Source organism: Oreochromis niloticus, linkage group LG7, assembly GCF_001858045.2.
Source record: "Oreochromis niloticus isolate F11D_XX linkage group LG7, O_niloticus_UMD_NMBU, whole genome shotgun sequence".
Taxonomy (NCBI): domain Eukaryota; kingdom Metazoa; phylum Chordata; class Actinopteri; order Cichliformes; family Cichlidae; genus Oreochromis; species Oreochromis niloticus.
The window spans coordinates 58,854,594-58,869,617 of NC_031972.2; the positions used below are offsets into that span (position 1 = coordinate 58,854,594).

The window sequence follows — 15,024 nt, forward strand, 5'->3', positions numbered from 1 at the left end:
TCTTGAATTTTCCAGCACAAGTTATTTATGTGCCCATGTGCCCATGCATGTGCCATTGAGGAGGAAAGCTATCCTCCAGTGTCACAAGTTTGAAGCTAAACTCATTAGTAATTTAAAGGTCGCTTCCATGTCTGCTCATATCAATTATTTAGTTTTGTTTTTTTGTTTTCTCGTTTTTTTCCTAGATCTTACAGCAAAATCAGAATAAGGCCTCGAATGCAAAAGAGCAAAACAATGATTAAGGTCGAAGACATGCAATCTTTATAATTAAGTATTGCGCCCTGTCTAATTACTTTTTTTATCATTTAATATGATTAATTGTACTTAAAGTACATGGAATTAGTAACTCCTTTGACTTTAGAGCCTCAGAACTGAGAGAGGTGGTGTTTTGTTCATCACACTCTAAGTCCATGCAATCCATGATGCAACATACGCTTGTCAGTCCTTATATACAGGGGTGCACATAAGTGGTCCGCAGGTGCGCATGCGCTGTCAAAATAAAAGACGCGCACCAGATAAGAAGTTGCAACGCGCGTTTGCGTACATAAGATTTTCTGGAGGAGGACAGACATTTGTTTAGAACACTTAAAGATGTCGAAGAAACAAGCTCCTTTAAGCAATTACTTTGGTGTTCCTCCACCTCCAAAGAAATGTCACAAGGAGTCCGAACCGCAAAAGAAGCACGTATTCTCGGAAAAGTGGTTGCAGGAGGTGAGCTGGCTTCAAACAAATGATGAACGCACAGAGATGTGGTGCAGAATATGCCGTGAAAATCCCACTCTAGCGGACAAAAACAGTGCCTTTTATATGTACGCAAATGCACGTTGCAACTTCTTATCTGGTGCGCGTCTTTTATTTTGGCAGCGCATGCGCACCTGCGGACCACTTATGTGCACCCCTGCTTATATAAGCTTAAGAGCTGAAGGGATTGTTACCATTAGTTGCTCAAGTTTGAAGAAAAAATTCACACATATAGACACACCCACATACACACATATATATATCTGTGTTGCAGCAACAAAAATAGCACAAAAGAAATATCAAAGCATCAGATCATAATTATCCACACACCTGTCCATCACAGGTCTGTTTGCCTGTTAGGTGAGGCAGTTATTACTTAAGGATACAGCAGGTGCTCATTCTTGCACAGGGATGGAAAGGTAAAATTACAACAAAAAACACACAACTCCAGCACATACATCTCTCTGTGTGATGCATGTTTTCACAGATCAAAGTGAGGAATTCCACCAGTCTCCTTTAACAGGCCGTGAACATTACATGGGCAGTTCACATGTGACTGACTACTATAGCTAATGCAGTCCATTCACTGCTGGTTTTGATTAAACTCGACTTTGAAACTGAAAGCTGGGTCCCGACCGTGACAATCAGTGAAAGACAGCCAGAAAGTTTGAGAAGCAGCCACCAGCTGTACAAATTAACATGTTATTCCATCGCTAAGGACCTTCAGCTATGCAAAACATCCATCCTCACACCTTTACAGTATTTACCTAGGGAGTTTCAACATGTCTGGCCTTTAGCTAGGAATACAGCACAGCTATAGAGTGAGAGCAACCAAGAGTCTGCGTGTGCATGTGCGTGTGTGTGTGTGTGTGCGTAAGTAAAACTAAAGGTAGCATATTGCAGTAGGACCTTGTTAAGTCTTGCTACAAAGATAAGATCTGCCGGAAAGGAGACTCATTCCACAAAGACGCTATTTGTGTGTGCTAAGATAAAGGCTCTAAGGGGTTAAACAGGTAAACACTTTGGTATTTACAATGCGTCACAGAACTGCGATGTCACATGTGTGTGGTCTAAATATTACATGAGTCAAACAAAACATCAGTCAGAGAGCGGAGCAAATAAACATTAAAAGATAAAAAAGATGCAGAGTAACTTAGTTAAATATATATCTTGAACGTACTCCCTATTTAAATTAAATAAATAAATAAAAAACACGCTACATTTTTAGATACCTTATTTTAAAAATGTATGCATATTTTTACAGAATAAGTCAAACTCTGAGTAAGTATAGAGAAGATTAAACAATACAATTGAAATTGCCTTCAGACCTGTTTCTTATACACAGTGCTCTTAATAGTATAATTTTGAGTTTTAATACTCAACTGCACAGAAAGTGAACGATGAAATGCCTGTGTTGCAAGCAGATCATAAGGTTCAGGTGATTTATAGTTTGATGGGAAGGTGGTGTCACGCATGACTTTCTCTCCCCATCATTACTTTGAAAGGAATAACGACGATGTCTGAGCAGTGCAGTTGACGAATGTGTGCATCAGAAAAGGGTAGGAGGGCAGGGTGCCGATTTCCAGCATCCTTGGAGCACCTTTGGGACTAAGATCTTCCACATGATCACCACGGTGATCTTTGGTATGGATACACAAGTATATACACAAACTGACAAGGATGATGTGGCTGAGTATACTTTTGAGAGATATGTTAGCTACCCTTTTGGAATAACAAGGACAAGATGGAACAATGATGAGTGTTTCTAAATGAAGGAATATTAAAAGCAGCAAGCATAAAGATGGAAACACCAAATGTGAGATATATAGAAAAATAAAACGGACAAAAAATATATATCTTATAAATAACACTTATGACATGCTCCACTTTTAAGGGTTTTACCCAGATAAGATATCCAGGAAACTCAGTAAAGTTGAATCTTGGAGCAGGGCCCAGGTATGACGGTAATCTGATGCTGAAAATATGTCTGTATCTTTCCTATATCTGCTTATCTCTCTGGATGAAATAAAGGATCAGTTTTGGTGTCTTTGTCACAGGGTTAAAGGAAGTACAGTAAAGTAAACTGTACAGGTCATGAAGACTCAACTCACTAGGGTTGCATGAAACGTACTGATACTGCTTACAGCAGGGGCAGGCAACTCCAGGCCTCGAGTGTCGGTCTCCTGCAGGTTTTAGATGTGTCCTTGATCCAACACAGCTGATTCAAATGGCTAAATTACCTCCCCAACATGTCTTGAAGTTCTCCAGAGGCCTGGGAATTAACTAATCATTTGATTCAGGTGTGTTGACACAGGGAGATATCGAAAACCTGCAGGACACCGGCACTCGAGGCCTGGAGTTGCCCACCCCTGGGTTACAGGATCATTAGACTCTTGTAACTTTGTTCACTTAGAACCCGTTTTTGTACTTCAATCAAAACAAAGTAGCAATATTATGTATAGGCTGTAACGTTTCCATGTTTGGTGTATTTATAATAGGATTTATAAGCAAATCCTCTCAGACCAAAAGTTTCCAGAGAATTTTTGTTTTAGCTACCATCTACCCATGAGCAATGGTGGTTTGTTTTGCATGTTTTATGCTTGATCTACCATATCAACATTCAGTGACAGGTCTACCGTCAAGCCTCTCAGCATGATGGGCAAATCTGTTAGCTCCACCTGCCTCTCTCCTGTCCTATATGATGATTTACTATCTCTGCTCCCAGAGGCAGATATTTTTTTCTCTTTCTTGTTGGAGTCTTGACCCCCCTCATGGACCTTTCCAGGTCCCCCGGCTGAGGCACCGTGTTATTTACTGCCCAGAGAGCTCTGTGTGCAGAGAATCGGTATAGCATGGCTGGTTCAGCAGGGGGGCAACTTGCTGCTTGCTCGCTCGCTCTCACACATATTCACAGATCCACACAAACACATAAACGTTCACATGACCATCCTAGCGGGAATAAGATGTTTACCGCAGTATAATGACTACACATTGTAGGCTTGAGACGCACAGACAGACACTCAGACAGACACAGATTGTTCATTACCTCAGCAACAGTAACCTGCCACTGGTGTCAGACAGCGACAGGAAATACAACGCTATTGGTTTGACAATGTCACATGAAGTTTATCCTGATAGGACATGAAAACATTGACTCAGATGAACTTTACAGCCAGCTGGGCTTACGTGGGAACATATCCTAAGGTGGGCCAAGTCTGCATAGTTCTGAGAGTAGATGGCTTTAGGTAACCTCTGACCTGAACATGTTAGATGAATGAAGGGAGATTGTGGCTATTTGTGTCACTCGGTGACCTCAAATTATTTCAACAGCTTCCCCTGAAAGGGATAACCGAGGACAAAAGTAAGCACAAATCAGAAAAGTTGGCATAAAAAACAAAAAAGCCCCACTGCCTCAGGAAAATGTCTCTCCAACTTCAAGGATCAAAAGACTTCAACACTTGTTTATAATCAGTCCACAAATTTCTGTACAGCTTTACAACTCGCACATAAAAAGTAGAAAGCCAGGTGCTCTTGAAAAGAGAGGTTTCTAAAAAAATCTCAAAACAGAGCCACAGTGAAATTCCTTTTTTAAATCCTCCCTTCCTCTCAGTAATTATAACCTCGCTGCTGACAAACTACAGGTCTGCTGTGTTTGTCTTTGCCTCTTCAGATAAAACAGGCGAAGAAAAGGCCTGTGTGTGTGGGGATGCCAGTCTCTCACTGGTTCTTCTAGCAAAGTACATACTACCCTTCCTGATACAGCAAGAACACTAAAGAAAGGAGACACTCCAACAGAGCCGTCCCAATTTTTTTTTTTTTTAAACAAACACGCCATCGAGAAAATTTCATAAGTGAGAACTTGTAAGACTCTACACAAGGCTGAGTACAGCATCCTACGTAAGGACAAGACTGTGTTCTCCTTTATGAAATCCTGTGGGAAAACGTCTGCCACAGTAAACCGGTGAGGATGATTTATTTAGAGGAGTACAAATGATTTGATAAATTGAAAACTGGGTTGACTTTGGATTGGAAAGAGGGGTGTGAGGGAGGATAAGGGAGCAAGATGTGAGGGATGTGAATGTGATGCAAGAAGTACTGGATCAATCTTTTATCACTGCAGTGTGCTTTCATCCCTAATGGATCCGACATGAGCAAGGCACAGCATTACCTTCCGTCACATTGCACAGGCAGGGGGAAGGACGCACGGAAAAGTACAGGAGAGAGCAAGTGAGGTAAGCACAGCAACACACGAGAAAGAAAGACAGTTTTATCGGAAGAGACGAGAAAGTGGCTCAAACCACCCGCCTGAAAATAATCACAGCCTCATACATGCAAAAATATTATTCCACCAACATGTGGCCGTAGAGTTTCCAATTACATCTGCACCTGAGTGCATCGGCAGGAGTACGGAAATGCTACTGATAAGGACTGTGAGAAATTCAGACGCTTCACAGCATGAAGGATGACTTCGAAAGTTCCCATCAAGAATCCCAAGAGATATCTTGCTGTGCATGGGCAGGCTTGCCTTCCTTGCCATGTGAGCTGAGTGACAGACAGACACACTGACAGAGACGGAGAGAGACATACGGACTATTCTAGAAGAGGAGTCCATCTGTGTATTCGAGCAGGGAAAGAGCATTAAAAATAACACTGCAGAGAACAAGGCACAACCACTCTCAGAGGACACTCTACTGTCTCAATGCTAAAAAGGCTCATTCATGTGACAGAAAATAAGAAATATCTACGCACTTGATGGAGAGTTGAAGGGTAGCAGAGAGAAAATAAGGCTGAGAAAAAAAGTTGAACGTTTTATGATGCATTCCTAGGAATAGGGAGTATACCGCCTTTTAAATCACATTATCTCATTTGAAAATATTTCAAAGGATGAGATAATACCATTTATATAGTTCATAATTCCTACCACCGGGCCATGCAGCAGTGAAAGTTTTAAACGTTAGCATTAATATTTTCTTAAACCTGCCGCTCAGCTGGCTTTACCTTGGTGATGATAAACTGGATACTCTTCCCTTTGGCTATTGTTGCTCATTAATAAAAATTTGCTGCAGAAATATAGCAGTTGAAGTTGAAAACATCAAGGCAAGTGCTACGACTTAATATGGTTTCAAACCTTCAGCAGATACGCCTTCACATATGTTCATAGTACAATAGAGTTAATCATTCATAGTTTTACGTAAACAGGAACCATAGTTTGGTGCCAAAACTTTCTTTTGGATCTGCAACCAAAGCCCCGCTCCACTCGCTCACAACTTCTCTTTATTGTTGGCAATTTAGCGACTTTGTACCCCCTGTAGTGACATAAAAGTAATTATATAAATAAATGCACCTGGCAACAATTCTAATGATGTTTTGAACCAATATTGATCGTTTCCTTTATAATCGCTTGATTTTTTGCACCAGACAAATGAGCTGCGCATGTCCACAAACTTCCTCTTTTTGAGTGGACATCTTACATTTTTTGTATACACACAAGCAAAATCATAATGCAGCTCTACTTTCAAATTATTTGTCTGTGTTTTTTTTTTAAAGTGATATCACATATACAGAAGCGCAATTTTAGCCATGAAGAGCAGCTGCTTGGAAATGGCTTGGAAGTGACTGCAGTAATCCAATCTGATTGAATATAATAACTTCACAACGCAGTCTTAATGGGCTGCATTTCAGTCACCATTACTTAACAGGAAAATAAAATAAAATCATGTATGTGAGTCAAACTTTTCCTGGAAATTTAGGTGAAAAAAAGGAAAACATTTTTTATAGCAGATGTGAAAGGGCAGACACTAGGCCGATGCAAATACGATGTGATTACATCATGGATATGCTAAGTGGCACATGGCATTATTCAAGCAGGCTTTAGTCACTTTCTACTGACAGCTGGAAACACTTGAGCAACATAAAGGGATCTTATTTTAACCACAATATGTTTAATTAAAAGTGCCTTTCACATCTCACATGTGGCTTTTTCTTATGACTATAATAGCTACTCTGTTTTCTAGTACATTAAATCGTCATACTTCTGTTCCCTTCAAAGATCTCAAGCAAACATGGTCCACTACATTTACTTAGGATAATAAATTTACTGATAACTCTGAGCAAACATCAGGTGGGACTGATCATTTGAATAAGGGTTACACACTGTAATATAACAACTGCTAACGATTACATAACCTAAAACTAAACTAAAACAAAATAATTAGAGCCAAGCGCTTGCGTCAAAGTCCATATGGCTCCCTTCCCTTAACCATCTATTATTCTGACACTATCTTTCTGGAAACAAGTCAACTTTGTGAAACATACTAACAGAGATAACACATGAGGTGTAACTGTTTGACTCCCACAACCTGGAAAAAAAAAAAAAAAAACATTCCCTCCTGGAGAGAAGGATTTAAAACCAGCAGCCCTGATTGGACAACAAATACAGCCTGCTAATGAGCTTCACTGTCTAACACAAACCATGCTGAGAATCTTTAACTAAGATGCTAGCCATGCATAATGATGAGTCAACGTTTATATAGGCTCACTTCCACTGGATTTGGTGCATTAGACTTGCACAGTGTTTGAGATGTGTAGCACGGAACATGCAGTAAGTGAGCTGAACTCTGCCCGTGACTTTCATAAATTAATCTTTAATCCTGGGGTAGTAAAAAGAGCAGCCTGTGATACATTACACTTGTGAACAGATAGCCTCTATTTGCACAGGCAGGCTGGCTTTGTGACTGACACAAAAAGTTATTTTTTAAAAAAGGGGGGAAAAAGGGCATAATTGCACAAGTGCACAGTCAATGAGGTTTCCTCCAAACAGGTTTGGGTCCTTTTGTCTCCTACAAGAATACTTGGGTGACGGGTCTAGTGTCAACAGGTACATGTAAAGACACAGTTCATCACTCTACAGACATAACACAAGAGTCTCTTCAGTATTATGCCATTCAAACAACAATACAAACAGAAACTCGCCATTTATAATTAAAAACTCACAGTATTTATAGTAGTAATAATAATGGATTTTTACATGCATGCTGGAACATACGGCATTCCCAGCTGTAATCAGAAAAACTTCCTGACACCGTGATTCAAGCAGTCAAGGACACATTCAAACAATCAGCAAAAGAAGCCCTTACACTTACCGAGTAAAAGAGAAGCCTTTCCGCCTTTTCAGTGATTTAAATTTCTTTTCCTCAATCTGTTTTTTTATTCTTTCCGTCCCTGTGCCTCAATCGGGGAAATCCTTTACTTCTGACAGGGCAGCAGAGCTGGTTGAGCGGCTGGTGTGTTAGGCAGCTTAGCGAGTGTCTATGTGAGCAGTGCGTGAGCCGAGAGGAGGTGAGAGGCAGTCCTATGTGGTCACGAAGAGATTTAAAGGATGTCGCGACTTCTCCTCCGCACTGTCCGCTGCCTTTTTGTCGCTGGCTGCTTGAGGAATGTGCTTCAACCGGGAGCCCTCGCCACAGCCGAGATCTGAGAGGTGCCAGAGTTCTCTCTCCCTCTGTCATTCTACACTCCTCCTCCTCGCCGTCTCTCTCACCCACACAGAAACACACCCTCCCCGTCAGTCCTCTCTCTCACTCTTTTTCTCCCCACCCTTTCTTGCTGTGCTGACAGATCAGATCACCTCCCCCCTTTTTCAGGTAGTTGAAAGAGTGTTTTGTGTGTTGCCGTACTCTATCAGCATCAATTTTTGCAGTTCTTCAGTTCACAATCTATATTTCTGAATGACACAAAGGGCTACTTAGAGGAGAATTCAAAAAATAAGAGCAGTATAAACTCAAAACTCCCTGCTGTTAGCACAATCAGTAGCTCGAGGCATTAGACATACACCCAGTGGCCTCTGGTTACAGCTGATTACACAAATGAGTCTGTCAGGTGATTTTCTCTTCCTTTTCCTGGAATGAGGTCATAGTCCGACAGACCAGGTGGAACTGGACAATGTGTGTGTGTGTGTGTGTTTGTGCATGTGTTTGAGTCTGGCAACGCCCTGTGGGAAAATGAGGGAAAGAAGCAACTTAAATCTAATGACTACTGTCCAGAAAGCAACACAGACACATTATAAGAGAAACTAATTACTTCACAAAAGTAGGATAGAAACTGTTTAACATTTTAAAATAACGTGACAATCTTGAGTTGTGCTCCTACCTCCATAACCTTCTCTCACAAACACACACAGAGCTGAGACATGCGTGACCAATGGGCTAGGCAGAATGTGTGGGAGCCCCCAGCATGAGCCATACCCCACTCTCTTGACATTATCCTCATCTTTATCCGTACGTCTCCCTCAATCTTAACCGTAAACTATTTATTTAGTGTCTTATTTCTCCCTTACTATCTTGCCTACACAAGAAACTAGAAAATGGCCACTTAGACATTACGTAAAACCTAGAAAACATCTCGAGTTTAAAAGAAGGACTAACTGAGGCCCAGATAATAAAGCAAAACAGCTAATATATTAGCACCGAGACTATAACAGCCTGTATGATGCTAAATAAAGCACACATTAAAAACTGGTTGTTACCAGTTTTTATAGCAACATAAAACAACACCCTTCAGACTGTCACAGCTTAAAACAAACACGTTCATGGGTTTTAAAAAAATGAATAAAACTTTTATGGCTCTTTTCAGTATGAAGCAATCCCCGCTCTCTGTCTGGCACCCTTCCGCTGTGCCTCGCACATGAAAAACAAAGTGCAGCCGCGGAAGTAATAAGTTCATGTCTAATACGTACACCTGCATACCATTTAACCACAGTGGTAGTTTTCTTATTTGAACTACTGACAACCTCATTATAAATTTGAGACAAAGGTTCAGCTCAAAAGCACTCACATCTTATATCTTTTTCTTTGACTTTTCATAATAATACATTTTCAAAATGCATAAAAAGAAGAATTTCAATTGATGTACACATCGCCCTGAGGCCTTTCTGATACCAATCGATGGCGCCACCAATTTGTACCCATGCACATTTTACAGCTCCAGGTGGCATGTCATATATTTTCCTCCAACTTTTCACCTGAAGGCAACATGTAATCTCAAGATTACAGATTTGCATGTTAACCAGATAATATAACTTTTAAAAAATGTAGCAGTTGATTCACTCTTTTACATGAACAGAAAACATAAGCAAATATTTCTGATGAGAATCCCCAAAATTTGCTTGTACTAATAAGACTGAGACCAAATACTCAGCAGCATATCTTACAGGAACACCTGTTGTTACCAGAAGTTCTTTAAACTATAAAGCGGTGTTTATACCACTATACCCCTTTTACAGTAACTCATGAGCAAATATATATACACCAATACTGACATATAAGTGACATTTAGCAGTCTCATTTAATACATCAGTTCTTATTTAGTTACATCTCTTTTTAGTTAATTTATAATCAATGTGTTTTGCGACATTAATTAAGTAAAAACTAACCAAGTCAAAGGGAATAAAAAGGCCAATTTCACAATTTTCCTTTAGTGTCACAAAATATCAGAACAAATATTTTACTTCCCCACTACTTTAATCTATTGTAGTTTTGGAACTCTGATGCAAAGATGCAGCAGCAGCAGGCGATCAACAAAACCTCTGTCATCCTTTTCTTTACTTTGCCTCCATCTGAAACAAACTGTATTCCAACCAAACCAATGAGGACACGCAGTCACAGTGCCTAATAACCAGCGTGCACATTGTATAAAGCAGATGTTCCAAAAATAGATGTTGGGGATTAATTGCATTAATTTGATTAATTAGATCATGCAAAAAACAAAAGATCCCTGCGAAGAATTCTGTAGCTTTTAGCCAGGCTGACTCAGAGGTTCACGGAGGGTCAGTTCACATCAGTGTTTCACTGTTCTGTCTATACAGCAAAGCTTTTGACACATCTAAGAGCTACGATGTCTGACAAAATTTAAACCACTCTTGAATAAAATAGGGGAACAGCCTCCTGAGGCTAGGTGCAAAAGGCCACAGTGAAAAAAGGCAGAGGTGCCAAAGAGGAGTGATATTTCAAAAACAATACTGAAGTAACCGCACTTTCTGGGTCTTGATGGGCTATTACTTGTCAATGGATCATCTGCCCGTCCGTCCACAGACCCACATCCACTTAATTTAAGAGTGAGGGTATTGTGATGTAAAGGATTATCAGTCCAAAGCCTCCCAGACTTTGCTGATACCTTCCAGGCATTCCTCAGGGTACCTCCCACTACTGTGCCCCACCTCACACCCCAACCCTCCCTTGTCAAGCTCTACATATCATCCCTTTTTTCCTGTCACTCAAACATTCCTGCAACCCCCTCCCCTTCTCCACTTTCAGCTCCGCCTCTGCTTTCAGCAAAGACGCTAAAGAAAACAAAGATGAGGCCAAACAGCTTTAAAACCTGCACTTTTCGAGGAAAGTCTTTCTAGTAGTTCTTTATCACTTATCCGCATTCAAAAAAAAATGTAAAAATGTCACACAGCTGTTTCGAAACACCATCTATAAACTAAGGTAATACTTCAACGAGCAAGTGGTTGTAAATCTGTCTAAAGATTGGTGACCCATCCATAACTCGACTCAGGAGAGGCAAGAAGATGGCTCTGAGAGTGAGAAATAAACTGGCTGCGTCTGGCAGCAGTTCAACTTGGGAGCAAAGAGAGGGGAATACATGCTGACACTGTCTTTGTTGGCTATTATTCAACAATGAATAGCATGAAGTGGCTCCTAAGGCTCATCCATTTCCATCTTCCCTGTTGAAACCACCACCATTTTCTTCCCTCAGTTAATTCAACCCTTCACTAAAAGCTCTCCAACAAGTAGTCAACAGGTTGGCTAAGACTAAAACCTGGACAATGAATGGAATGATGCACTTCTATTTTCAGAACGCCAAACAAGCTTAAAAAAAAAAGAAATCCTGAACTTTTGTTGACATCAGTTTTCATTCTCAAGCAACACAAGGTAGTAATGCTCTGTTTTTCCCAAACATGGCTAAGTATAGGGTTGCTGTCTCATTATGGTCAGGCCAATGTTGGTGCTCCCATATTGCAGCTATGTCTTGTGTATCATTATGACAGACAAGATGGTTTTGCCAGTGAAGGTAATTGCCCTGTTGAGATGTAAATATAGCACATCCCACATCAAGAACAGACAAAGACTTTTGTTTTCTTCCCAGAAACTTGGATCACAAGATGATTTGTGGTTTGAAAGCAAATACATGTCACAGCATTATCGCCTGACAAATAACAACGGGTGATTCGACAATCTGCCGCCAAGGTGAATCTGAACACAAAGGGATGACAAGTGAGCACAAAAGGAAAATGACGGCAAGACACAGTCAACTGGATCAGCTGATACACTCCAGGTAAACAAATTTGAATTCCTCTAAACAGGATAGATAACAGAAAAAAATACACAGAGAGCCCCCTCGCTCTCTGATCACTCTTTTTTAAGACGCTCTAATGAAGCAAAAGAGATTCTCAGTTGGCTTTCACAGCTTCCAAGTTGTCAGGACTTTGGCTACACTCTGGCACTTTCTCCATCATCTCTTTTTCTGCTTCTTTATTCAGAACCAGTCTAGACTGGCTCAGGACAAAGTTACCACCATTCAAAAACACTGCTGCGTCACACATTGCATCACGTTGCATTTTGAGCAGCTGAATGAAAAGCTATTTTGAGAGATGAAATACATTTTTGGACAGCGATCACACGCTGCAGTGTGTTAATCTTCAGTGGCTTCATGTTGGAAGCAGCAAACTAGTGCTTCAAAATATCTCAACTGCTTAAAAATCACGCTTTCTGGTAAGACACTGTCTCTGGAGAAAAAGCTGTGCCATTAGTGTCACACTGTGTTGCCCCATGCTGTTCCTATCAGTAAATGGATACTACAACCAGCCTCAATGCTACAGGGAGAGAGAGCTGTGACACACAAAGTTGGATAGACTGTTTGTACCAGATGTAGCAGCCGTTTTCAATTTTTCCTTTCTCTCCCCAACATAAGAAAAGGAAGTAATGGGGGGGGGGCAAAAATCAACAACTCATTATAAAGTGATTATAAAGGGCTCCACATCTGAATTTTATAGTCCGTTTACGAATATGAATACATCATATTATATGCAAAAGGATGGGGTGAAGATATGGAAACTGCAACCTCAGCAGATGACTTGATATCAGCTTGTGCTGAAAGGGAATTGTGAATAAACACCTCAGATTAACACACTTTAGTTGCCTCATGAGAACATGCGACTCTTGCCACATTAAGCCACTATAATAACAACACACCAGACATATTCTTGTTGCTATTCGTTACTATTGTATCACATTTTCTTTTTTCGGTTTAAGGGAGCTCATTTTTGTGTCATTTTTTAACATTCCGAGCTACTTGGTTTTGTGACAGTGTATTAATATTTCTTTTTATTGAGCTGCAAGGATATGAATAATACAGAAACATTTTATTGTTCTTTTTTCTTTTTGCTGTTTTTCTTTATTTGTTACTTCCTTTAAAAGTTTAATAAAAGCATTATACTTGTAATAATCAAGACAATCCTGTGAGGGCCTGTTTGTCTCAGCCTCAGGGCCTGACTAACCCAAAGATTTCTTTAGAAAAAGGGAGGACCCAACCCATGAGTTACAATCCTAGCTAATGTGCGATTACAGAGCGAGAATACAAAGAAAGAGAAATTAGTGCAAGATTAAGGTGTTGTCTTCAACAGGTAGTAATCACTAGATTGTGATACAAAATTATCACAAAACCTCACTCATAATACAATGTTACTGTGATTTTTTTAAACATTTTTCAATATCCTGAGTAATGCATTAACATATATTGTAATTTATCACCGTTTCTCATTTGCAAATTATGTCCTTTGTTAGTGTGTTTCACTCAATAACAAAGAGGTAGAGCTAGAGGTAGCTTTATCACGCCAAGTGTGTCGAGCAAGCCCAACAAAGCAGAGAAGTGGATGGACAGGAAATCCAGGTTACAGAGAGGGGAGTTATCAGATGGGTGCAGGTTAGGGGTCGGGTCAAATGTGAACAAAAGCTTTGTAAACCTCACACAGTGTGAGGTATAAGCCACACTGGACACTCACAGATACCCAGACTGTTCGTCTACACCTTTGTCTCCAGTCTTTAGGTTTCAGTTTGTTGATTTAAATGATTTCTTACAACTGTTTGTTGAGTCTAAATGCTTTTCCATTTGTCCTCCATATGGTCTCAGATGTCACACTCCATTTTCTAACCACTTATTCTTAACATTGTTTACAATACTGGCCTTTGCTGTGAAGTGTCTAGGGGAAAGGACTATCCAAACACCTGCGGGAACAGCAGCGTTTAAAAGCTTTCACTGCAGCAGGCCTGTCATCTCTTTCCTTCTGTGGCTTGGCTGAATCAAAGGAAAGCTGTAGCTGTACTATAGCAAGTCTTTTGTAGTTAAAAATCACGCACTGTAAGCAAATACACAAATACCCCAAAAAACTGATGCACACAGAGACACAAAGAAGTGATGACACTAATGCATAATGAAGCTGGCTCGCTCTAATCATACCATTTTAACGACAGACATTTTAGTTTGAAGGACAGAATGAACGCAAAACTGATTCGCCGAAAATTCAAGCAGAGACACTTAAAGACCTGTTGAATTTTAACGAAGCTGATGAGACTCGCCATCACCGTCTTTATTCGGCTTGTAGAGCATTTGAGTGTGCTGGAGTGGGCATATGCGTGAGACTGAATTAATGATGTGTGTGTTGGTGTATATGCCAGATTACTAATCAGTGCTTAGACAAAGGCCGTATGTGTGCAAGTCTGTGCATCTCTCTCACATATTGCCCTCCACGTCTGCATAAAACCTCTATCAGCAGGAATGTCAGGATTGTCGGGTCAGCAGTGACATCATGGCAGCCAGTCAGAGGCAACAACAAGACCTCAGCACCAGTTTCCTCTTGGTTGCATCAGCAATGCAATACCAGACTGCGGATCAATGACACCCACTGCAGCCCTGTTTCCTGCTTATTGAGTCTACAAACGATTAATGCAGACAAGAAACTGATATACCTGAAAAAAAAAAAAAAACTAAAAAAAACAGTAAATTAAAATCTTCATGAACTGACTGTGCAGAGTTAAATCTCAGTCAGTAACAATAGGCTTGAAATGCTTTAAGCCCTAAATTTGGCCCCAATGTAAGCTGGCAAAAAAAAAAGCACAGATAAATGGCTTTATACAAAACATGAGCGCAGATGAGACTCCCGAATCTTCATTAATTTTAAGAGGTTTTAAAGTCAGGAGTGAAGAAAATATATCAGCACAGGCTCCT

General features: G+C 40.3%; 1 protein-coding gene across 4 annotated transcripts in view; it reads right to left on the reverse strand.

Annotated features, from left to right (window-relative positions):
* Positions 1 to 15,024, reverse strand: part of rassf7a (Ras association domain family member 7a) — a 36,919-nt gene that overhangs the window by 13,038 nt on the left and 8,857 nt on the right. The window contains exon 1 of one of the 4 annotated variants that reach the window (XM_005471000.4): positions 7,884 to 8,281. The exons of the other annotated variants lie outside the window; for them this stretch is intronic. The gene's annotated coding sequence lies outside the window, so the exon portion shown is untranslated. Of the gene's footprint in view, positions 1 to 7,883; positions 8,282 to 15,024 lie in introns of those variants that run through there. 4 annotated transcript variants of the gene reach the window in all.